A 26,916-nucleotide genomic window follows, 5' to 3' on the forward strand; every position below is an offset into this window, starting at 1 on the left:
GCAGTTTTTCTGAGGAACTGAGCTACTTTGAGTGCAGATTTTGCTCAGTTTACTGCTAACTTAGATACTTTCATTTTTGGTGCTGAGAAAATAATGAAAATCTGTCATTAAATTCAATTAAATTCAGTTCTAAAATACTGTATTTATCAATCAATCAATCAAATTATTAAACACCAAGATCTACATTAACTGAAGTACTAAACAAAAACAATCACACTATCATAATGTGTTCTATCAATCAATCAAATTTTATTTGTACAGCACATTTCAACAGCAAGGCATTTCAAAGTTCTTCACATAATTAAAATAAAAACAGTATGTGCCATTGAATAAACAGTGAGAAAGAGAAAGACATTTCGAAAAAGATTAAAAAAAAAGATAAAAACATTAAAACCCGCACCCCTTTTAGGACTTCAGTAAAACATCGTTTAACTGTCGTGTAACTGGGGCTCTAACCCTCTGGGACTTTAGTCAAAAACACCGTTTGACAAGGACTCCAACCTCTAGGTTTTTAGTTGAAAGGCCGTCAACTGGGACTCTAAACCCCGTAGGACTTTAGTTAAACGTCGTTTAACTGGGACGTTTTCCAGGGGGCTTTACATCATTTAAAACGTAGACAGTGAGAAAGAGAAATAAAAAGAAATTAATAAATAGATAAAAACATTAAAAGCATCAAATACATCAAAACCTGCACTCTAACCCTAATTTAGCCATAAGCAACTCTAAACAGGTGGGTTTTAAATTGAGATTTAAAGGCACCCAGTGTTTCAGCTGTTTTACAGTTTTCTGGAAGTTTGTTCCAAATTTGTGGTGCATAGAAACTGAATGCTGCTTCTCCTCATTTGGTTCTGGTTCTGGAGATGCAGAGCAGACCAGAACCAGAAGATCTGAGGGGTCTAGACGGTTGGTACAGCAATAACAGATCTTTAAGGTATTGTAGTGCTAAACCCTTCAGTGATTTATAAACTAACAGTATTTTAAAGTCTATTCTTTGAGCTACAGGGAGCCAGTGTAGGGACTTTAAAACTGGTGTTATGTGCTCTATCTTCCTGGTTTTAGTGAGAACATGAGCAGCAGCGTTCTGGATCAGCTGCAGCTGTTTGATTGATTTGTTAGTCAGACCTGTGAAGACGCTGTTGCAGTAATCAATACGGCTAAAGATAAATGCATGGATGAGTTTCTCTAGATCGTGCTGAGACATTAGTCCTCCAATCTTGAAGATTAGAGGACTCTAATCTTGGAGATTAGAGGACTAATGGATGTCATAATGTGTTAGGTGTTGGTGTAAGGCTGTGACTCAATTACTAAAACTGACTAGAAAATATTTACAACATAATTGAGTTTATTGAAATGGAGAAAGCAAATTAAGCTTGGGAATTTTATAACTTTTAGATTTGCTCGTGTAGTAGACTGTAGTCTCCTTTCTGCATTTGGTATACACAACTGTGTCATGACCTCAAGCAGTACTGCTTTTCCGCAAGTGCTGACCACAGCACATATTCTCACAATACTGTCAATTCCTATGTCTGCTTATTCAGATTAAGGGGTCCAGCCCTCATACAAGAGTCAATATTGCATCTGTAATTCAGTTGCCATGAACTGAACATCTACAACATACACCAGGACACCTGGATTAGTATAAGGGAGACATAACTTGTCATAGGCATCAGGTTCTTGACCCAGAGGGAGGAGTCATGCATGTTGTATGTCTTACCATGCATAGTGCTGTAAAAACTGTTTAGTATTTAATTTTATTCCCAATTGTTTTGGTTTTGCTTAAATGCCTTAGACTATTAAATAAATTTTGATATCTGACAAATATAACATACATAGATAAAAAAAATGCCTTTTCAAATGCAATCGTTATGGTAAAAAAGTCATCCAAACCAACACTGTGTGCCTTGTTTAGTCACAAATAACTGTAATTAGCCACAATTCTTGTTTTTGGAAACTGGCCATGCACAGACCTGTTTCCTGGATGAAATTCAACAACAGATTAGAAACAAAGTCATTAATCTCAATCAGTCTGTTGTAGGTTACAAAGAAATTTGGGACTTTAGTGAAACAGTGAAACCAATTATCCACCAATGGTGAAAACAGTGGGAACGCCTACCAAGATAGACCAGCATATCAAAATTATTGCATCAACCTGATCAGCAGATTATAAAAGAATCAATAATGACATACAAAGCACTATTACTTGTCAAGTTAAGGTCCATGTTTATGATTGAACAATATGAAAGAAAGTATGCAAAATTGCAATGATCCTAATGATCTTTCAGTTGCCCAAAATGGCAAAACCTGTGACCTTTTTACATTTCTTTACTTTTCTTCACATTGAAGTCATTTCCACATTTGCAAAACTAATTTCTCATTTTACAGTCCACTACCTACATTGCTGACTAATTTCTTGAATATATTTTATCCTTGTTCATCTCTTTCGGTAAGCATTTTTCACATGCTGAGGAAAAGTTTTGTATTCTCCGTTTTCCAATCCGAGAATACAAAGTTTAAAAGACGTGTTATTGCTTGGATATACCATAGTTTTATTAGAAACATTGTTAGTATATGAATGCTGACCCAGAAAAATAAGTTTTGAAGGTTTCCCAACACCCTATAAAGTAATTAGGCTGTTTATTAGTTTTTAGAAAGTTATAGAATGACTAAATATAGTCTAACAAACCTGCAGGGTGTTTTTTTTTATTTTGTATATGAGATAATATGCTAATTTACCACAGTTACCAGGGTCCCTAAAACATGAATTATCTAAAAATAATCTCATTAAAAGTAAAGAAAAAAAATTCTGTGATAGATGAAGAGTTGCGTGTGTCTACTTTTCTCAGTGGTTTCTATGGAGAGTGTGAGATGAGCAGTGGCGCAGTATTCTAATTTAAACTCTGCCTGAACCCTGCCTTTGAATTCTTTTGAAATCCTCTACAGCCCAGTCATGCAATTTTAAACGCATCGATACAATAGTAGCTGCCTTTCATGTCTATCAGCATATCCCGTTTTCCCACACACTGTGGCACATTTCAAAAATAGGTTGACTTGAAATTTTCATCAGGTTTTACCCCCATTTCCTTCATGTCTTTTTCACGCATCACCTTTCAGCTAATTGCAATCCCAAAATTCATCCTTTTCTCATTGTTGCTCTCATCAGCTCAAATATATAAATATTCAACTTGAATTATGTGTGTACACACATATATTAATACACCTGGTATTCATGTGGATATTAGTTTGACACATACCAACTGCAGATTCTTGTAGATGAAGCAAAAGCATTTCCTGAGAGATAACTAATAAGCCATACCAGAACTACACAGGAATGCTTTAAGGGATATGATAAAGATTCCAGTCAGTACAAAGACTGGGGGAAATCCTGAAGCACCCAAACTGGACAACAAGGACACCCAAAAGAATCTGATGCAGACATGATGTAGACATCTGACCATAACCGATGTCTGGTGTCCACAGCTAAAAATGCAGGATGCATTGTACTGCATTAATATTTTGCATTTTTATCTCAAAGGTATGCAGCTTTGTAGAAGTAATGTCCAAGAATTTCCCTTTGAACAAATGTGATACAATAGCATAGTGAGATCTCTAGAAACCATCCTGACACAGATATTTTCGATATGTAGAAAGCTTGTGTGGAATAAGCAACAGAATGTACCACTACTAAAGCATTAAGTGAGTGCTGTTATGGAAATAACTTGATGATACCATTATGTAACCTTATGCTTTCATACACAGATGGTCTGTTTGCACTCATGATTTGCTTAGCTTAGTGTTCTGAATCCTTGAAATGGCTGACTTGGTTTTCCAGTCTTCTTGGTATTTCAAGAAGAAATACCAACAGACCCATAACAGACCTGTTATATGCAGGTCTGAACTTGAGGAATTTTGGTAGATTTTGTGAAAAATCAAGTTCACATGTATTGGGACTGGTGCTGCTGGATTCAGTGTTCAACTACGTAAGGATGGAGTAAGTTATTTTACTGCTTTCACACCATTCACCATTATCATTTTCTTTTTCTTTCTTTTTTTTGTATTTACTAATCAACTGATCATCGGACATGGAAAGTTCAAATATGAGTGACCCAAGGGGTAAGATAATTATTAGCCTAATTAATCAGAAAGTAGATCATGATGTCACAACTCTTTCTCTTTCAGCTTGAAGTATCTAGCATCACAAGGTGGATAAATCTTTATTAATTCAGACTTGTCAGTCTTTCATTATCTTACATATCATTTAAAATGGCAGCGGTATTATCAGTGTATTGCTGCAGTATTTGAATAACAGCTGAGTAAATGCTATAGCAGTAATGTGCATGCATGATAACATGGCCAGAGTGGCTGTGGGGCTCATCAAGCATAATGGTTTGGCATTATTTAACAAAAGTCTTTGTCTAGCTGGCTTATCAGGCGATGAGATTATATATGTCACAGTGTTAAAAGTGTAGGGAAGTGATGCTGGAGCATTATTTAACTTGGGCAATATATCTTATTAGGCCACTGAAATACAAGGGAAATGTGCAACAGTGTTCAGAGAATTAGTGGTCTTATGTGTACAGTGTGGCCTTTCATGTAAAGAGCAGCCATTATCAGTAAAATGTTAAAGGTTAGCATAATATAACCTATGATTAATTTTCTTCTCATCATTATACTGTATTTCCAAGACACTCAGTTTAATATATATTACAATAAATGTGGATAACTGAACGTACTAAAACCTTAAAGCTCTTCTTTCCCTGGTTTTACTTAGTAATCTTCAGTTCCTTCATAACTGTGCATCGCTTTTTGTACTCTTTCGTTTTTCCAATTTTTCCACAACTTTTACTGTCCTCAATCTCTGGCAAGATTGACAGGATGAAATTAGCCATGTGTAAACACTTTATGCATCCATTTGCATCCCATCATCCCTTTCATCACCCATCTCCAACACCTTTCCCTAGGTGTACTTTTTTGCGCATTGCTTTTTTTCAGCCGTTTTCTGCATATTCGCAGCTTGAAAAGTGAGATCGGGGAAGAGAGTATTGTGCTGTTCCTCTTCAGTAATGACTGAAGGTCACCTTTGGAGATTGAGAGGTGGAAATACAGTCTCTAAGAAGCTACTGTGAAAGTTTTTAGGCCAGAATACAGAACTATGCATATTTAGCTAGGGTGCTAAGGTGGGATTTGCAAGCTTGCAACAAAACCTCAATTAAATAATTGGCATTTAGTGTTAAAGAAAAATATGGTGCTTTTGTGTAACTTTAATTTCTTTCTCATTTTAACTGTCTTCACAGTAAAGTATAATCCAAAAGCAGATACTCCAGATTCATTCATAATTATATTTAGCTTTCATAGCTTGATATACTTCACCTTTGTCAAATCTTGTTTTTTTTTGTTGTTGTTGTTGCTGTTCTTACTTTGTTTGTATGTGACTACCTTACTGTACTGTTGTGTGTTCAGTTAGCCATTTTAAATTGCTGCAGCCGTGCATGTGATAAGTGTGGGGAGGAACAGTTTTACAGCCCTATTACCTTAACTCTGGTACTATGAACAAACTATTAGTCTCACCAGCCCTGACATTAATGCCCAAATGAGCAATAATCAACACAGACACTAAACCAGATGCACGAGTAGCTCAAGGTTGTAAAGAAAATTAACAATAAAATGAAAAGTTCAGGGGTGTGATGAGTGTGTGTGGGAGTGTGCACACATGCATAAGATAGTGCTCTAAGAAACAAACCGGTAAGTCTCTGTAAGTTCCTCACCTTTCTCTCCTTTTCTGCATTTTAAAGACCTCACAGAGGATGTCACTACAGATTAAAAGTACGTAATTACAGCCATTGTGATGGTACATTCTGTTTCGCATTAGGCGGATGGGCACTTTAAGTATGAAAGTTGAACTAATTTACCCCTTGTCGCCAGAATTCCATGTCATTAAATCAGTGGTGTACATAGTATTATAATACAGTGTGGTTCAAAGTAGTTATTCAAATGTGTTCATGAGTGGCTTTGGTTTTATTATGAAATTTAAATTTGACAAAGCTGAACTTGAACTGACTGCAGATCGCTATTTAGGAATCAATAAACAGAGCCATATTCAAGAGAAAAGCTTTGTAATCGGAAATACCTGATGCATAATATTTGTAGTTAGAATGTATTTCATAAAAGAACAATGACTGATGGGAAATGGCTCATGTTGGATCAGAGAATTTAGCTTAAAATATTTTAGTGGGAAGTTGCAACAATGGAATATTTTAGCTTTAACCTCTTTTGGCTGGACCTACGGCTTTTGGTCAATTAAAGGATGACGTTGATTAAACTGTATATCTGCTTATGAATAACTCCCTGTTGGCTTGTGTTGCTAAATAACTTCCTGTTGGCTTGTGTTGCTAAATAACTTCCTGTTGGCTTGTGTTGCTAAACAGTGCAAAGTAAGTAAGCAAAATCCATTCATTTTCCAACTTGAAACCCATCTTGGTTGAGTTGGGTTTCATGAGATTCCCACAACGGAGTTCTGACTTCCCACATACATGGAGTTCAGTCTGAGAGGTGGAGATGCACAGTCAAGCAGAAACGCATAACCTCCTCCACCTCAGTGGAGAGAGGCCGCCCTCAGGCAAAGGTCATATGTTTCTGTCCTACTTCAATGTTTGCAGCTGAATATCAAAATATAACATCCAAATAGGGACATGGTTCAAAGTTACAGAGGCTGAAAATTGTAAAATACTTATTAGGGTTTACAAACAATTATGCAATTAAGACAACCATTTGATTGCTGCATTGACCTGTCAGAAGCACAAACTGTGTAGGTGATTATGCATAAATAATTAATTGCAGTCCTTTGTCACCTGTTTTTGTTGTACATTCAAATTTATTTCTATAGAATTGTGATTATTTCTTCCCTCTTTTTGTTTTTGGACCTCAGCTTTTTTTCTAATGCTCTTTCCTTAATTAGCTCTACTATGAGTGAAAGAAGTGCTTTATGACTGGAGCGAGAAACTTTTTTATTCTGAAAGAACACAATGACAGTGCTACTCTACAAGATGCATTCTTTTTTTTCTACTGTATTAACACATCTTTCAGTTTACACTCAGTAGTTGGCGCCAGAGAAAAGCAAGCTGCTGCACATTGTTTTCCTTTGACAGGATGTTTTCTACCATGTAGGGAAAGAAGTGATGCAATATTTCTCTTGTAACTTTCATTGCAATGATCATTTCACATCTATTGTAATGTTGCTGAGCTCACTACACAGTACTTTTGTGCAATATTTTTTCTGATTTTATTGCAGTCTGTGCTCATTAAAGAAAATGTAGTAAGTATGGATACTTTGAGATTAAAGATGATGTTCACTGGGACCTTCGTTGGTACCTTCTATCAACTTTCTACAGTTAAAATGCAGGCTTCCTGGTTGGTTTTTCATTAATAACGCGTTAATTTTCTGTTGACTTGTTTATGCTTGTTTATTCATTCAATTAATGTCCATGTATTGAACATTTAGCTTAATTGTTTTGACATGACTGACATCATGTCCTAATCGAGTGTTACTACAGAAATCGGTTCATAATTTAAACATCTGATTGATAACAAATCTGCTTAAAGCTGAACATAATAGTATCTCCATTGTGCATTTACATATGGAACATTGCATATTTTTTCCCATGTGTCCACTGTTTGCTAATAAACAGGTGCTTAATTGAGTTATCTCAAGTGATAAAAAAATGTAGCAGTTGAAAAGCTGTACTTTCTTCAAAATATGCCAAAGAAGGAATAATTTATATGACTGCTCTTACAGAATATGATCTGTTGGCAAGATTCAAATATTCTGTCTTTTTAACTCTTTTCATACTTAAATTTATGTCACAAGTCATATTGACCTTTTTTTAGAGGCTTGCTGGTTTAATTGCCAACTTCACCAAAAGCAAAAAATTGAGACTCAGATTGCCCCGTAAAATGACCATGACTTGTTTGGCAATTAAAAAAAAAGATCATTTATTATTATTGTTATTATTATTATTTTCATTTCAGTTTTAATATTGATGTACAAACCAGATTCCAAAAAAGTTGGGACAATAACCAAATTGTGAATAAAAACTGAATGCAATGATGTGGAGATGGCAAATGTCAATATTTTATTCGTAATAGAACATAGATGGCAGATCAAAAGTTTGATCTGAGTAAATGTAACATTTTAAAGGAAAAATATGTTGATTCAAAATTTCACAGTGTCTACAAATCCCAAAAAAGTTGGGACAAGTAGCAATAAGTGGCTGGAAAAAGGAAATTGAACATATAACAAACAGCTGGATGACCAATTAACACTAATTAGGTCAATTGACAACATGATTGGGTATAAAAAGAGCTTCTTGGAGTGTTGGTGTCTCGCTTAAGCCAAGATGGTAAGAGGATCACCAATTCCACCATTGTTGCGCAGAAAGATAGTGCAGCAATACCAGAATGGTGTTACCCAGTGTAAAATAGCAGAGACTTTTAAGTTATCATCAACGCTCCGTTCAGAAGCCTGCATCACTGATGGTATGAGGTTGCATGAGTGCTTGTGGCCTGGGCAGCTTGCATGTCTGGAAAGGCACCGTTAATGCAGAGAACTATGTTCAGGTTCTAGAACAACATATGCTCCCATCTAGACATCGTCATCTCTTTCAGGGAAGACCCTGCATTTTTCAACAAGATAATGCCAGACCACATTCTGCAGCAATCACAACATCATGGCTACATAGGAGAAGGATCCGGGTACTGAAATGGCCAGCCTGCAGTCCAGATCTTTCACCTACAGAGAACATTTGGCGCATCATAAAGAGGAAGGTGTGGCAAAGAAGGCCCAAGACTATTGAACAGTTAGAGGCCTGTATTAGACATGAATGGAGAGCATTCCTATTTCTAAACTTGAGAAACTGGTCTCCTTTGTCCCCAGACGTCTGTTGAGTGTTGTGAGAAGAAGGGGAGATGCCACACTGGTAAAAATGGCCTTGTCTCAACTTTTTTGGGATTTGTTGACGTCATAAAATTTTGAAACAACATATTTTTCCCTTAAAATGATACATTCTCTGTTTAAACTTTTGATCTGTGATTTGTGTTCTATTGTGAATAAAATATTAGATGTTGGCACCTCCACATCACTGCATTCAGTTTTTATTCACAATTTGTTTAGTGTCCCAACTTTTTTGGAATCCGGTTTGTACTTCACAAATATACAATTTAGGTTTTGGCAAATGCGTCTACTTTTCACTTCAAGTAAAAATGATAAAATAATGATGCACCTACAGCTTTTCTCAGTTGCTTTAGTACATTTCCTAGATCAGAATTGAAATTCTCAAAGCTGCTTGTTCAAACCTCAATGCCCTGGTTCACTTCAAAAAGCTGTTTCTCGTTTCTTTTACCAAGTTCCAAATGCTTTGGTACATCCATGCAAGTGATTGTGCATTATGTACCTGATCATGTATTTGCTGTTTCCTGCATTTTCAATTGCTTATTTTGATCACAATGTTTTACATGAATCTCTGCCGAATAACCCCAATCTTCACATTTAATCAAAAGTTTTCTGATGGAAGTCTTTACATGCAAAATTGTTGAAAAAGTTGCGTTTTTACTTTGTTTACTCTGTTATTTGTTGACAGACGATGCCAAAAAAGTGGTTGAAAACTGTTTATTCACAAAATCAAAATGTTAAATGTTTTTGCGATTTGTTTATTTTTCATGTTTTTTTGGCTTTTTAGCTTCTCTAGCTTTAAAATATGATGTCACATAACCATTAATGAAGTTTTATCACTTTCATAGTACCAAATTCCTTTGCCACTTCATCTGTCCTTCCAACCTTTATGTTTGGTCCTCTGCTGTTAAGCTGAATTCCTTTGAATTTTGTTGAATTTTGTTTGTTTTAATTGCATTTTGTACCTTTATGCACTCGGTTTTAATTTTGTCTGTTTTTAACATGCAATTTTTTAACTCCATAATGTGTGTGAAGTGGAAATTAATACGCATTAGACAAACAGGCAGATCAAATTGCTTACTTCTGCAAAAGGCAGTCAAAGACCATCAAAATTAACTTTGCATGTGCACAAAATGTGAAGTTATATACGAGTCATTAAATTAAGACTGGGGATGTAAGTATTATATGCTCCAACTAGCACTTCAGACATGAATGAACTTGTACATTATTCTCATAAACAAGTTAAAATTAAAATATCCACTTGAGTGACTTTTTGGCTGAGCGTTCCTTGGTGACTTGCTTTTGCTTGTATTGCACCTTGACAAGACTTTCCCAGTCTTATCATGGTGCAGCCTTACATATAAATTGAGGCATGGCCAACTCACTGCGGCTGCTTTTTTCTCCCCTCTGATATATGAGCATGACTGCACTCCTTTGTAGGGGGACTTCTTCAGCTGTCAGGATACTGTGAGCTTAAACACATCCTAATGACTGACAAGCTAACAGGATTTCATGCAAATCAGGTAGTGGTACCAGAGTTGAACCCCTGCATCTGTCTCACAAAATTTATCTCTGTGCTGCTTACATCATTAGCCACAGGATTTCTGTGGGGCTTGGATGCTACAGCTATAAAATACAAAATACATGGTACAGGAGCAACAACAATAGCGGTGGTAAAAGTATCCAGACCCCTTCAACTTTTTTTGCATTTTGACATATTGCTACAACAAACTGCAGTGTATTTTAGTAAATATGTATACATTTTTCTATACAGATATAGTGTGTCATGAAGAAATGTGGAAAAACTCAAAGTACAATAAATACTTGTGCAAGATCCCAAAATATATGACAATTCTTTTTTTTCAATGACTATAGGAACATTTTATTTGTTATACAAGATGTACTGATTTTGACTGTTTATTAATCGTGGGAGAGAGCGTGGGGAAAAAAGATATGTGATGTACTTCAAAACTTTGGTTTCACTCAACATGTTAAACTGGAAACAATCACACACTCTGGACTTGAACAGATTTTTAGGATAAATCAGTGGATGGATATCCACTGATTTATCCTAAATCAGTGGATAAATCCACTGATCTATCCACTGGATAAATCAGTGGATAGAAGGCCGTAAGTTGGCCTTCTATCACCTGAAGAACATTTCCAGGATTAAAGGAACAATGTCTCAGCAAGATCATGAGAAATGCATCCATGCGTTTATCCTTAATCGGATTACTGCAACAGTTTCTTCACAGGTCCATCTAAAAAGTCAGACATCTGCAGCTAATCCAAACACTGCTGCTCGCATTCTCACTAAAACTAGGAAAGTATAACATCACCCCAGTTCTGAATAGAGACTAGATTTAAATTTATGGCCCAAGCCCAACCTGAACCGAACCCAAAATTTTGTTTTAATTACTTGATGGTCACGTCGTGCCGGCTCAGGCTGCTGTGGTGCGTTTTTTAAGTCTGCAATATATACAGCCCAGAGAAAGCCAAAGGAGAATGCATGGTGTAAAGTTGTGTTAATCTACTTAATAGTAAATTCTCTGTTATGTCTATTCATACAGACTGAATGTGTCTTGTTATTGTGGGATGATTGTGCCCTATCATTTTTTACACATCAGTGTCAGTCACTATGTAGATTTATTTTTCTAAATTCTATTTATCTGGAGCAATTTTACTAACTTATTAGTAGTAAATATAAGTAAACCCTATATTTTAAAATCAGGATGTTTAGTACCATAACAAAGCCAAGAAGCCCTAGCTTTTAGCAGAATAATTATACCCAGTACAAAACCCTTCATCTATGCTTTGCAGTCTGAGGGTGTCTTTTTTTTTTTTTTTAACAGATGGCACAGAAAACAGGAGTGACTGAATGCTAATTTAGCTCCCCCATCTGTTTTTGCTTTACTTTCAACAGGCATGTACAAAGGGAAAGGATTTAAAAAAAAAATAAATAAATATCACAAGGACAAGCAGAAAGGCCGTCGGAACATATTTTTCTTCCATAATATATTTTGCTTAAATTAAAAGTCTTATGTTTGGTCAAAGAAAAATATTGCAAGAAAGCTTAAGAATCGTGTCACATGTGTGAATGATTGTGGTGCTTTTGCCAATTTGTTCGATGCAATTGATCTGTGATGAATTGGATTCAGTTCAGATCACCTTAGATTTAACTTTTGGTGTTCTGTTCTGATACAACTTTTCTTGCTCATCTGTAGCTTTTAATCTATACTAATCTACACCCACGCAACTTCTTCCCAAAGTCACCATTTAGGATTTTTAATCATGCAGCTCTAACCAAACCTGGAAAGGTTGTTATAATTGCATTAACCTGTGTCATTGACATTAAAAGAAAAAATATCTAAGCATCTACATCATAGGTAAAACACCAAATAAAACAAAGATCAAAATAGATTTTGTTACAAAAAAGAATGCACAGATGACTTTTGTGTATTTCCAGAAAATGCAAAATATTGGGCAGTGGACCAAGAACATGTTAACATTGTGTTATTTGGAAACACAAGTTATACAAAAGAGTGATGGAAATTATGGAATTACAAGCACAGACTGCTTTGTTCACATTGAACGACTCCCATCACAGAATCAGTTTATCACTATTGATCAGTTTAAGCACTTCAAACATCTGTAGAATGATGTCAATCATCAACATTTATAATATGCAGGGCACAGGTCTGTGCTGTAAACAATGCAGGTGTTGGAATGAGATTTCAATTGACGGCCAGTTAACAGGCTGTTGCTGAACTGCAATCATCCGAGTGAGGTGTGTTAAATCTAAAATATGCAGGGCAGTGTGCCTTAATCCTGTGTAACTAGTAAACTGTGGTTTTAGGTAAATAATGCAAATGAACAAGCAGCCAGAAAAGTCTACTAGAACAGCTGAATTTCATTTATGAAAGAGATTTATTTATGAACTTAGGCCTACGCAATAAATATATCCTATGTGATTCTCTGCAGATGATGACGGATCTTGGCCCAAAAAGACCTGTTTTTGATTCAATTGATTTGAATTGAATCAAAGTATTAATTGAAGGATATGGAGACTTATTTCAGCTTTCCTGTATATCACATGTTCCCTTGAACAATTTTGTTTTTCAGAATAACTATAAGTACATCACATTAATGTTTTTTTCATGTTTTCCTTTTTGTTATTACAAACGTCTTGCATTTTAACAGGGGAATATAAGGGGAATATAATTCTTTTGTTACTAATGTAAGAAACAGCCTTGATGAAAACGGCGACATTTTTATTAAAAACACCCAAACACATTCGTAACTATATGGACAAGGTCCCACAAGCAGACAAGTGAACCAATTTGAGGAGTGGGTCCCCACTGGCCGTTAATGAGAGCTTATAAACCTGGAGAAGACTCCATCTTCTACAATCTAGGGTCAGCAGGGCCACACTCTGAAACCAATGAATTAAACATCAGTCTATCTGTCTGGCAGGCATAAATATTTCTCTTCCATGCCAACCCTTGCAGTGTGACACAGGGCCAGAGTCCTTTTACAAAGTCCCTGACACAATTTGACATATGGGCGACAATAATGATTATATATGTAATGGGATGCATGGCTAAGAGCAGCTGTGGAGTAGGTTTCATATTAAGCTTGCAAAATTATGTCCTACAGCAGAGATGGAGTGGAGTGGGCGTACTCTGTGAAAGGCTGGTGTTGCCAACTGTGCTTACTGCTCATCTGCCTGACAGTATATCTGGTTTTGCCATTGTGAAGTTGTTACATTATGCTACATTACTGTACACTGCTACCGCTCTCAGGCATTCTGTTCTTTATTTAGCAGCAACCTTTACATTTGATGTGGAGGGATGGATGAAAAAGACAGTGATGAATCTACCTCCTGAAAATTGACTAAATTGTCAGAAGTTATTGTAACTGATCTGATGCAAAGCATTTTCTCACATGTGAATGCATTTTGAAAGGGAGCTTACCAGTGAACATATATGCAAGTGTTTATGGATAATCATATTTTAAAAGAAATATTAATTTAATGACATTTTCTTTTAGTCTCAGTCTGAATGTCGTGTGCTAATCACATAGAAGCTACTATGTGTCAAATCTCACTAAAAACCATTAAAATTCATGCTGTTCATCAAATTGATTAGACATATTGTAGACATATTGTTGAGCTTATTGTTTGATTAGTGGATGAGTGGTGTGTGTGGAGCTCATTTTCAAACAACTGTAGATTCAAGCATTCAAGGAATTATTGGAGAAATCACTGACTAATCCGCTAAAGCCTGGAGTTAGTTTTTATGAGTCATGGTGGAGCTACAATTGTATCACACAACCTGTGAAAATTTCCAAGGTTTTTTCCTCTTTTTCCTCAGTAATAATGACAAGCTTTATGTTTGAAAGCGTTACAGTTTCATTTGTTTGTTTTGTTTTGTTTTTTGTTTGCATTTAAGTTGCAGCCTGAAACTAATCTCCTTTGGTCAGCTGAGATCCTGCATAGTCAAGCTTGGGTGCAATTTGGATGTGTGCGTGTATTTCCCCAGCTGGGAGACCAGAAAGTCACAATTTCTTTGTGCAGTGAGCTTCCATATGGTGCTCTGATTATTTGTTGCAGCTGCTCGGTGAAATTTTTTTTGAATGCTAAGCAATGACATGACGGTGACTAGTTCAAATTGAAGGGTGCTTTAGCTCTGCAGGATGGATATACTTAAACTTTCCTTCCCTATGAATCATCCAAGACCCTGAATGAGTCTTGATCTCAAAGTACAGTGTTAATCTGCTGTGAATGTTCCTCAAGGTTTGAAAAGTTGTTTACTCGTTTTTTTGTTCCAGAAAATATCGTTCCATACCTGCTCAGTCTCGAATTGCAGATTGCACTGATACTTCCTATTCTTCAAACTTTTTGGTTTGTTCTTGTCTCAGTTCTTCCTGAGGTCTGAGAAAGAGAACAAAGGCCTTTGTTTGAAATCACAAGGTCGAATGGAGGTCAAGCCAATAGAGGATCAAAGCATGTGTTCCCAGGCGGTGAAGAGGAATGAGTGCTTTGATCTCCACCTTACTGTGGACAGGATAGTGAAGTCCTGCTTGACGCTTTGGATCTCTGTTTACTTTACCTCTAGGGTACATTTTTGAGAGAGAAATGTATGTACACTGTATTAGGAAGAAGAACAAGCACGTCATTTTACTGAACAGAGGCAAAAAAGGAGCAAAAGCAATCATGCATATGTGAAATTGTAAAAGCAACGTTTAAAGGTGTTATGTTAACTGTTGACATCATTCAAGTCCCAAATATAAGAGGATAAAAAAACGTACCCTTTATGTTAGTAGGAAACCCAGTTATTTTGTGGAGGTCTCATAAAATTAGAGAATATTATGTGAACAAATGGAGACGTTTAAAGGAAGGATAGGTTAGACATCCCAAACTCTGTATATCTCACACGTCTGTATTACATCCGTTCTCTCAGCATGTGGTGAGCGTGGCTTAACTGCACCAAACCTAACCGTCTGGACTAGAACAGCAATACTCTGGTAACCAACCAGTGATGCCCATTTTCATCAGTGGGACAGGAAAACTAGTCAAATTATACAGATTAAAGTATTCATTACTTCTCTCCAAAAAGATGAAAGTTCAAATTGTCCAGCAGTTCACAAGTATAAAAACAAAAAACCTTATATCTTTTAAATATATCTCCCACCACCCATTATGCTGGTTTAAGTCGGAAGTTAACAGTCAGTACTAAAAATCTCCAATAGCTGTGGGTACAAAGGATCTTCTGAACCTTGTAGTCCTGCAGCTTTTTGCATTATAAAGATATATTGGATATTAAGACTGGAGCAGATGTTCATCTTCTAGCAGGACAACGACCCTAAACTTGGAGCCAAAGCTGCAGATGGATGGTTTAGATTGAAGCACATCCATGTGGTAGAATATCATGTGCTGTTTGTGTTGCTCTGTTGCCTAAAATGCCAAGAAGAAACTTAGACGTCTTTAGTTGGAAGGTGACAAAAAGTTTTATCAGAACTGCATTTTGAATGAAAAGACTACAGCTCGACTCCAAAGCCCAACTCCATTTAATTTTCTTCATGGCCAAAACCATCACAATGTTTGCCTCTGTGGTGCAGAAACGAGGCCGTGCTAATGCCAGTGACACTCAGTTGTCGAGCGCTGCAGCTGCTGAAAAGTGAGGATAGTGCCAGGATGTGGCAGGTGGCGGGATTCATGGAAGTCTGGGTATCCTGTTGCCAATATTATCTATCAATAATCAGAGTCATTTTCTCCTCTATTGCTTTAATGAGGCTAAATGATGAAATGATGACCGACATTTGATCCAAAAATCTGACATGACTCCTAATACTAAAATTGCCAGCCAATGAATGGAGAGATTTAAATAAAATCCAAAACTCTGTAGTGATATTTAATTTTTCATGTATTTTTATGTCCATTCCAGTGATCAGACAATGCAATCTGCATGCTATAACTTTCAAGCAATATCATTGGACACACACATGCACACACACACATCAGCTCTCCTAATATCGTTAAACACCAAATATCCATCTCAAATTCTAATCCTAAATAACAACTATCCACATATCAAATAATCCATTTTAAAATTATATTCCCTAGTTTGGGATTATACAATTTGTTGCTGGAGTTTGGGTCAAGGTGTGAAGTGTTTAATTTAATTGGAAATAGTTTAACTCGGTGGGTACACTAGCTGGAAGAGAATTTTGATTGAGTAGAAAGCAGTTTGGGTAAATAAAAATGTATTTTTTCTCAGTCTCCCTCTTGGCATTTCGGCATTCACGTTACCGTAAACACTCTTGATGAGCTGTGTCATTTCAATGCACAGGTGCTCACCAGCTTTGCACTTTACATTTAAGGTTCAATGTTGTCCTGAGGAGACAGAGCTAAGGCTCGTCCACATAAGGAATGAAATGATCTGTTGTTTTTTTTTTGTGCAAGGTAAAAAAAAAAAGTCCCCACAAAAAAACAAAACAGACAGACAGACAGACATTGTTGATTGGCCAACAAACATATGTATAATTTGTAACGAATCTCTATGAAATGCTTTACTTTCTGAGATGACTAGCAAGAAATATTTACATTTCTGCACACAGCTATGGGTTTGTTAAGCTACTTTGAGAGGATTTGAGTTTTGTGACCTCCATGACATGCTGGCAGTTGCTCTCCGAAGATGGGTACACTGTGGTCATAAAGGGATTGACGGGTCCAGCAACAATACTTGGGTAGTCCATCATGTTGAAAGAATTATTAATTGGCGCTTGTCTCCTGTGGTCAGTGGGTGAGACCTTCAGATAGACCCTGCTCACATCAACACACACTCTCCATCACTTAAGGGCATTTTATAACAGCCAATTAACCCAATACACACATTTTTATATGGTGGGAAAAAGCTGGAAAGCTTGTACACATGCACAGGGAGAACATGTGAGCTCAACAAATTCAAATCCAGGACTTTTTTGCTGCAAGGCCTCAATGGTAAAAAAGTGTGGTTAACATAAATGTACCTATCATTTTTACTCCAATATTATATCTTTATAAATATTATATTTATCCCACTCATCATTTGCTTAACTTCTCTGTTGAGTTTTGGTATTTTAGGCCTCTACAGTTTATACTGCTTTGCTAGGGTCGTATTATATGTTTATTCTGTACCCTGCTCAATGACAGTAATCAAAGAAGATATTTTAAACTGGGCCACTTTTTCTTAAGATTGGCTACAGCTAAGTTAAGTGAGTGTATTGTTCAGCTCAGGTCCTTCAGACTGAGAGCTAGTTTTATTTAGTGTTTTTTAAAATCGCCTATCATATCACGCCTCATAAGATTTAATTACCCACAAATACTCCATTAACACTATTTTATTTAGAAGAAAAATGTAAAATGGGACCCAAAAATGGTTCTTTCTCAGCCTCAAAAATATTTAACCACTGGACCTAATTGATAGCATTTAAATTTGCAACATATGAAGTAGATTAACCACAACCTGATTACAGCATTGCTTAAAAAATAAACATTTATGGTTTAAACTGAACTAAAATGTAATTTATTACAAGTTTAGACAAAGAACAATGAGGATAAATTCTGCAGACTAAGATAAGCAGTCAAGTAGTATTGGTTGTAAAATATTTTGTAATGAAAACAACTATTAGGGTGTAAAAATTAATAAAAGATCATTCTTTAAAGCACTGTTTTACTGACAATAAATGCATAAATTAACACAACTGAGAACTTGCATTCACTTTTTAAAAAAACAGATGCCAAAGCTAGAGCACTGGTTATATTAGTGTTGCTATTTACACTTACAGTCTTATAGCATTTTAATTCTTTATTTCTCCTATAAACATAAATATCCCACATTTAGTTGTTTTTTTTATTATTTATTTTTATTTCACTTTAATTTGCTGCCCATGCCTAATAGGAAAATATATTAATCAAATAGCTTGGGGATATTTTACTTACAGACTCATTCAGTAAATTTGAGTGTTACTGAAAAGTCTATTTATTTTAGTAACTTTATAGCTAAGTGAAACACATACCTAGATTAATTGTACATGGAGGGACATTTGAAAGCCTTTGTTTCTGTTAATTATGATGACTTTCCCCTTATAGGTAACAAAAACATGACATTTAAAATTACAACATTACATCAGAATGATAAATTACTATTTTTAAAAGCAGAAAAATTGGTTTAATGAAACTTATCTATAATATTTGCTTGAAGGTTATTTTCAAAAGGTACTGAAGCCAAACTAAGCTCACAACTGAGCATTTTTATGATAGTGAGGAACACTAGTAGATGTATGGGTGAAGACCTTCATAACGCATTTAGATTTAAATTTTTTATTTGAAAAGGACACGGCAATTTCCTTCGTTTTTAAAATTTTTGTCCTACTTTGTGTTGACAAACACAAAGTAGTTTGTCAACACAAACTACTTTGTGTAGTTTGTGTTGACTACACAAGTAGGACAAAGTAGTACTTTGTCCTACTTTGTGTTGACAAAGTAGGACAAAAAAAAAATCCCAGTTAAATACACTTAATTTTATGATTGTACCATATCAACATGTAGAAACAACTGAGGGAATTTAGGACTTTGCTTTAATAATTTACTAATTTTCTCAGATTTTTTTTCTTGCTGAATAGTTTGGACAATTTTGAACAAATGGTGGAATATTAACTTTAAAAAAAAAAGAGAAACAAATCACAGACAGAAGTTTTCCCCCCCCTTTTTTTTCACTCTTTCTTGTTTTCTACAACTTCAAAAACTCCATGCTGCACTTTTACAAATCAAATTTCTGCCACTTTTCTGCCTAAGCTCTCAAGCAGAATTGAAGATTGAGTTTTCTTTATGTGGATTCCCAGACGGAAAAATGCTTCCCAGTCTTAATCAAAAGTAATTTTTTTAATGGCTTGGGGGAAAAAAATCTTTCTTCACATACACGGTTGCATCTTTCCTTACAAATTTGTCTTTGCCATCCGGCCGTCTCTAAGCCAGAGTACCACAGGATGGTAATAAGTGGGATAATTATTTTTCATGTTGTTTTTATATTTTTTAGGTAAATATGTCAATATGGATTTAATGTAGCCTGGGTTTTGGATAGTAGATAATACACTACTTAGATTGTGAGTCTGAATTGCACATGTTTTTTTTCTGTTCTGATTATTTTAGCAAACATAATATGGGCATGATCGTAGTAATGAATTTATCTTATCAGGACAGTCATCAGGAGACAGAAGTCTGCAGACAGCAGCAGAGGACGCTCTGTGTCTTTATTCAGCAAACCTGATCTAATCTTAGAATAGAATGATGCACGCAATGAAGGGTTCTGCTAAAAGCTGTGTCCATTTTTGCCCCCCGATCCCTTTAGCCTGTGCGAGATTCACACCAAATTCATTCAACATTTGTTTGGCTTGCACCAGTGAACTCTGTCACCATCAGAAACTGTGACATGTGAGGATGAGTTGGGCTAAAGCACTATGCCCCTCCCGTAGAAAAGAGAGAGCCGCTAGTTAAATTGCTTCTTGTCACGCAATCCTCCTCTTCATTTTTATTTATTTATGACTCGGTTACTAAAAAGTAAGCCATTGTTACTAGTTCTTCTACAGAGTGGGTTTTAAAACTGAAAAAACATGAAAATAATTTAGCAGATGTTCTTATTACTTAAGATAATTTAATGTAAATATCTTAGAATGACACAAAATCTACATATTTTCTTTATAAACCCAGCACATTGTCTTTGACTGTAAAACAAAACTACTTAGACATTTAGTTTTATTTCATTCAGATCATGAAATGATTATGAAAATATCATATATTAATGTTGTCATAATGTCAGTTATGAATGTTTCTAGTTCATTCATTTGTTTTTAAGCACTGGACTCAGGTAGTTATGCATATACATTGAAAATGTTATACAAGTGACAGTGTAGGTAATTTGTTAACAAAAAATAGCAAAACTTAATGTCTCGCCAAAGTGAAGCAGTTTCTTTAAAATGTATATATTTCCATTTCATATTTTATAATGGGGCTTGTAAAACACAGTTCACAGTGTTTCCCTTAAAACAATTTTTTTACTTCTTTAAATACAGTAGATGATTGTAAATTTATAAGAAAATAATACATACAACTCATGGCAGTGGATTTAGGAAGCAACTTGTTGAAGTTCTGTTATTTCCAACACGCATGATTTGTGTGCAGTGTCAAAAACCTAAAGAGTCCCGTCCTAGAAAATCAGCCACGAAAGCTTGATCAGTAAATCTGTAATTGAATTGGCCTGAGCTGAATTGTGCATAAAGGCACTAATTGCACGTGTGAAAAGTATGAGATTGACAATAAAATGTAATAATCCATAGTTATTTTTTGTTATTCACCAATTAGTATAGAAAACAAGCAGTGTGGACAAATAAGCAAAAGGGTGCATAATATGAAGAAGACAACAAAATTGTGCAGTTTAAAATATATGGATTAGATAAATTTGATTATTTCTGGAAGAGTTTTTATGTTATTCCTTGATTTGTTTAAACAGAAGAAAAAAAATCATTTTGTGTGGAAGTAGAATAAAACTAAACCCAAAAAAACACAATTTATGGCATGTTTTGTGACATCATTATTTTCTTCCTTTTCCTTTCTCGTCCACTGATGTGTTTATTTCTGCAGTGGCAGAAGCCGTTGTGATGTAATGATCTTTTGCCAGCTGAGCAGACTTTTTTCTTGACGATAAAGCTACAAGCAGGCCCAGTGGGATTTGTTTAGTTCTTCCAGATTACCAAGTAAGAAGATGGAGAGGGATGGCGGGATATAATCCAAAATTTGGACCTAAAAATTGTTTGAGGTGAAAATATTTTACACACAAAAACACTTAAATGAAAAAAACAACAGCGGATGACATTATTATGTCATAAAATATCCAAATCCACTGTTTTTATTTACCTCGTCATTGAAATGAATCTTGAAATGTCTGCTTTAAAATCAAAAGATATCAGTGTCCTGTTCAGTGTTCAGGAGCTCACATGGATCAAATCAGGTTAAGGGTGTGTTTTCATTTTATTTCCCTTCCTCTTTCTGCCCTTCTGCACACATCTGTCTCACTGCCTGCATGTGAAAGACTGAGTTGGAAGTGCAAATTATCCTCTCAGCATGCCCTTGCCCTTGCAGCCCTGTTTTGATCGTCCACCCTCCTCTCTGACATGTTTCCCTTACGTCTCCCTTCCCCTTTTCTTTCTCCTAATTCTCTACTTCATAGTGCACCGGGCAGCTTCTTTCTCTATCACAAGCACCATTTAATCTGCAACTGAAAACACAATGTACACAAATGAAAGGCTCTAATTGATTTATACAGCGTAATTACTCCATTCTGGAGCGTCTCATAAAGGACAAACCTGGTCCCAGAGCCACTAATTAGAAGGGAACAGGATTCGCAGCTAATGCAATTCATTATTTCCAAATTGGAGCCTGCTAAGTTGTCACAATGCAATAATCAGACAAATCTGGGGTGTTGTTTTATGTTGTTGGGGCTCTAATTTCTTTTAAGAAAAGAAAGCAACTTAACATTCTTTTACTCATGCCTCCACCTAATTAAGATGAAAATTGCAGGTGACAGTTTGCAGACTTTCACAACAACAACTATGTCACATAGTTCCTTTCTGCCGATGCACTCTAGGAAAAAGTATCCTGGTCAAATTGGAAGTAGAGCATATTGCTATGTTTTAAGATAACGTTCTGTTCATCTTTAAATTAAATTTGATGTGATGTTATAAGCCTAAACATACTTAACCAACTTTATTTTATAGCTAAGTTCTTGTCGACTGAAGTTATTGTAAATTACTTATTTTTGTGTAAAGTTGATATAATAACACAAATTATTTTTAGCTTCTACACCTTGTATTTACATTGAAGTGATTACAATAAGAAATACAGTATTTTCTGTGTTTGTTTAGTTCTTAGTCTAATTATTGCAGTCCAGCAGTCAGTCATCCATTTTTCAGCCTCAAGAGTAGATATGGGAATTGATAATTTAACGTTACTGATTCCATTATTGATCTCACTTATCAATTTAGTTCTTTATCGATTCTCTAATCAATTGTCATTGAGTTAGGAAATGACGTCTTTAAACTCTAAGTTAAAAGATGCACCATGTTGTATTTGATTCAAACAAAAATAAGGCAGGTTTAAACCCTAAAATTTCATTTGTTGAATTAACATTTTTACATTTACAAATTTGCATGTTTTCTTTTTGTCATTGCTAAGCAACATGTAAAACACTTTACATTCATACAAATCAGTTGCATGCTGTTTGGTCAGCTGTTAGAGGATTTTGGAGGTATATTGTCTTTTTATTATGATTAAAGCTCTTTACATGTCGCATCTGCTCCTAGCATCTTTTTTTTGTGTGAAATATAGCCATTCTTTGTAGCGCTTCTGTCGCAATGTCATCTTGAATATGTTCCAAATCAAAATACGGAAAGTGTATAATACAGTCTTGTGTTCTTGCATGGGAATGGTGGCTGGCTGATGCTCATCTCCAGCAGATATTTAGGGAGAGATGGGGTACACCCTGGACAGATTCTCAGTAGATCGCAGGGCAGCACAGTCACACAGGACAAACAACAATACACACACACACACACACACACACACACAACTAAGCCAATCTAGAGAGACAAATTTTCACACAGCAAAATTTTCATACCAATTTCCTTCTACCGACAGTCGTAAGGATGTCTCGATTATCAGCGGGTCATTTTTGTTTATTCTGAAGTCATGTTTAGTCTCTAGAGGTTTTGGGAAATTTCCCATCTGACATCTGAATCACAGTGAGTGGAATCGCTCTGTGTGGGTTTGTGTTACTTCTGCCAAGTGGCTTAACACAAACACTCGACATTTTTTAAAATCTTGCTGTGTGAGCCAGGTATGACAATCATATTTTTGAACTATGAGAACAAGCAGGAATGCCCAGACCAAACCCACACATGCACAGGGAGAACATGAAAATGTCATGCAAAAAAACCCCAGATTTGTACCCAGGATCTCAGGTCACAGTCCTGTCAACTGTGGCCTTGCAGCCTGAAAAGAAAATATAGTTGAGTGCAACTGATCTCTTAGTATTTTAGATAATTTAATAAATCTTACATCAGCTTCTCCAACCCCACTATCTCATGAGACATTTTCCCAGAAAATAAAGTTTTCTGTTTTGTTTTTACATTATAATTGTAACTTCAATAAGGTGCTGTTAAGTAATTATAAAACTGTTCAAAACATAGAAAGCTGTTTTACCCAGTTATTTTATTTTTTATTTTTTGTGTGTGACTAAAATAATGGCAGATGATTAGAAGGGCAATTTAGCCTTGGGGGGGCAGCACAAACACTTCCTAGAAATAAAGATTATCTGTCAATTACACCCTGAATATGTTTTCTATTGTTTGTTTTTGCATTTCCAGTCAATACAGGATGAGCTGTTGTGGTGTACAGTCTAAAAAAATATGTCCATTTGCCGTTTTTGGCTAATGAAACATCCAGAACATTTGACAAAACATCAGACAGATGCATGTATTTCTTTAATTCTCAATAGTTCTTAAAAAGTACATAATTAAATGTGTTACAGAACAGCCTCACTTTGGTGAATATGTTGTTTTTCTCTCAGTTTTGAGTGTGGCTGCAAAGGTTAAGGAGCTAACAGGCTAATGCATGCAAACTGCAATTCCTTCAGATATATAATCATATATAGTGATTATATGATTATTTCTATATATCTTTTTACAATTAAAATTGAAAATCAGGAATAATGGGGCAGGCATGTTAAAAATCCTCCTAAAAAAATCAGTTTTACTAAATTAATTTGAAAATTTATAGAAAATACTTGAGTGTCAAATGGGACTTTTATACCCTGGAGTTGTTCATTTCAATCACATTTAATTACAAATCATTACATAAAGAAAAACGTTACACTTGTCTCTAACTAAAACAAATGGTGCCTAATTGAGCAGCAACACATCACAGCCATGCTGTATGAGAATCAAAAATAACATCAGAGCATAATTTTCTCACCCAGCAAGCTTTCTCTGTGGGATAATTGCTTTTTCTTTTTACATTTGTGCATATTCATGTTCCAGATTTGTGTGTTTGTAAGAACCCGCATCCTCTTGTGACCTGGTTTATGAAGAGCCGTCCTGTGTGTCTGTGTGTGTGTGTGTGTGTGTGTGTGTGTGTGTGTGTATTTAAGTAGAAAAACTAATCCATTCCATGCCTGATGTTCAGGCTATTAGAACAAGCAGCCATGGGGGTGTGGCTGTCAACACTCATTAGCAGGGCTGTCACTGCTGCCACTCCAATAATTACTGCCACTGTAAACTCACAAGTCACCACGATCAACACATTGCTACCTGAGTTAGCAGCAAAACACTGAGCTGAAACCTTCAGAGCCTGTTAATTAGCGAACTGGTGGCAGATTTATTTGAAAATGAGCTTCCTTTTGTATTTCTCCCAGTGGGACCAAAGGCCCATTCTATGTAAATACGGGTGTCGTCAAAGGTCTTTGATGCCCTGATATATTCTTGGCAAGTATGATGTTTGTGAAACAATTTTTTTGTCGGGCTATAAAACAATAGATTTAATGTATGATTTTAAATAATCTACCCATTTCAGTGGACGAGTTGATCAATAATAACAGGAACATAATTATTATTCCAACTTTTCATCATTTCCTCTATTACGCCACTTTAATGTTTTTTGTCTGATGTTTTATGGGTTGTTGTTTTTTTCACATACAGCAATTTAAATTGCCATGTTGCTGAAATGATGTGGTATACAAATAAACATGCCTTGTCTTGCTTGACAGGTTTAGCAGAAATATATGGAACCTTTTGCTTGAAAATTATGGTTTTTGCAGAAATCATCTTTATGGCAGAAAGTAGGATCTTATAACTCAATGCTTCTGGTATTATAACAGAATTTGACTAATTCAGTCTGATTCTGAATAACACTGGATTGGAATAATTGGGATTGATGTAGATTCAATTGGATCAAATTATATGACATATATTTATGCATATTCTAATTCAAGTAATGTATGCAGTCGAGTCTGATTGACTGGATGATTGCATTATATTTAAATTAATTGAAATGATCTGCACTGAATTTGGCTTAAAACACAATTAGGTTCAAAATTATTCATACCCCCAGCACATTTATGAATATGAAAGAAATCTCCAGTTGTTTTCTTTAGTATGTATTTCTACATCAAGTTTCTTCTGTTATCTTTCCTTTTAATGAATAATGAGTTTCAGAATAAATAATATTTGAAACTCTAAGGTTCGGATACCTTTATGAGATCTTTTTGCCACTGTCATTTACCGTTTTTTTCCTCTCCTCTGTGTTTCCTGCAATATCTTTGCTCTAAAGACTTTATATTTTGTTTTAAATTTGCTTGTTTATAACAAGCTCTAAATACATTTATATACTTCGGAAACTTGGAAAAGCTGTGCCGTCTTGTTTACCCCAGATGTTGTTTTGAATAGGCAGGCCCTGAGCACATTTAGGTTTTGTAATTTGACATTTCTAATATGCATGTTCTCAGTTGTTATGGAGTAATTGGTTGGCTTTAATGTGCTTGATGCTCAAAATACAGCACACTATGAATACCAATGTGGCTTTCCAGCATAAAGAGACGTGTTGATATATTGTAGCTGACAGCCGGACAATATTAGGTTTTCAGGAAGGATTAAATAGTGGATACAAATAAGGGATTTTTTTTTCTTATACTAATGCTTACAAATCTTTTCTTTTAGTCTTGCAAATGTTGGAAAGAATTAAAAATGATAATAAGAGGTGGTAACATTTCATTTTACAGCATAGCAAGAATCTCAGGTTGTCAGATTCCATTATCAATAAAATATACAATGGATTTGGAAGTAATAATACCTCCTTTATGCATTTAGCAAAAGTGATGCTCTGTAAAAACATAGCCTCTGCTTTTTATTGCAAGAAAAGTTGCATTTAAGTCCATTTGTATTCTGCCCTCTTTCTTTGATAAGACAATATTAGGCATAAAACAATATGATAAAATCAAGACAGGTCAGTGATAAAAATAATAAAAACAATATTCGAAGCCTTTTGGTAAGGAGCTGCAGGAATCCACAGCTCAGGTGGGAGGATCTGTCAACAGGACAACTATTGCATTTGGACTCCACAAATGTATTCTTTCCGAAGAACCAGAAAATTGCTGTGGCACTAAGAGATCCAGTTCCCAGTTTTCCACAAACAAGGTCACAATAAACATGGAAGAAGGTTCCCAGATGAGGCGAAACCAAAGCATTAAATGATCTAAAGACACTTTAGCAACATAAACATAAAAGTTAAATGGCAAAAAATGTTTCTCATTATTTAGTTGAATTCTATTTAAACATTTTCCAAAGGAAGAAGACATCTCTTCATTATTAGCATATTAGATATCCAGCCA

At 35.4% G+C, this 26,916-nt stretch overlaps 2 long non-coding RNA genes across 3 annotated transcripts in view; one reads left to right on the forward strand and one right to left on the reverse strand.

The window, feature by feature from the left end:
* Positions 1–26,916, forward strand: part of LOC103141478 (uncharacterized) — a 67,404-nt gene that overhangs the window by 5,011 nt on the left and 35,477 nt on the right. The gene's annotated exons all lie outside the window — the stretch shown is intronic.
* On the reverse strand, positions 3,817–11,234 carry LOC107836785 (uncharacterized). Its single transcript, XR_001662742.1, has 3 exons — positions 11,092–11,234; positions 7,569–7,570; positions 3,817–3,830 (listed from the first exon to the last, which is right to left on the reverse strand). It is a non-coding gene; the product is annotated as an uncharacterized LOC107836785 (long non-coding RNA).

Source organism: Poecilia formosa, unplaced genomic scaffold, assembly GCF_000485575.1.
Source record: "Poecilia formosa unplaced genomic scaffold, Poecilia_formosa-5.1.2 Scaffold84, whole genome shotgun sequence".
Taxonomy (NCBI): Eukaryota; Metazoa; Chordata; class Actinopteri; order Cyprinodontiformes; family Poeciliidae; genus Poecilia; species Poecilia formosa.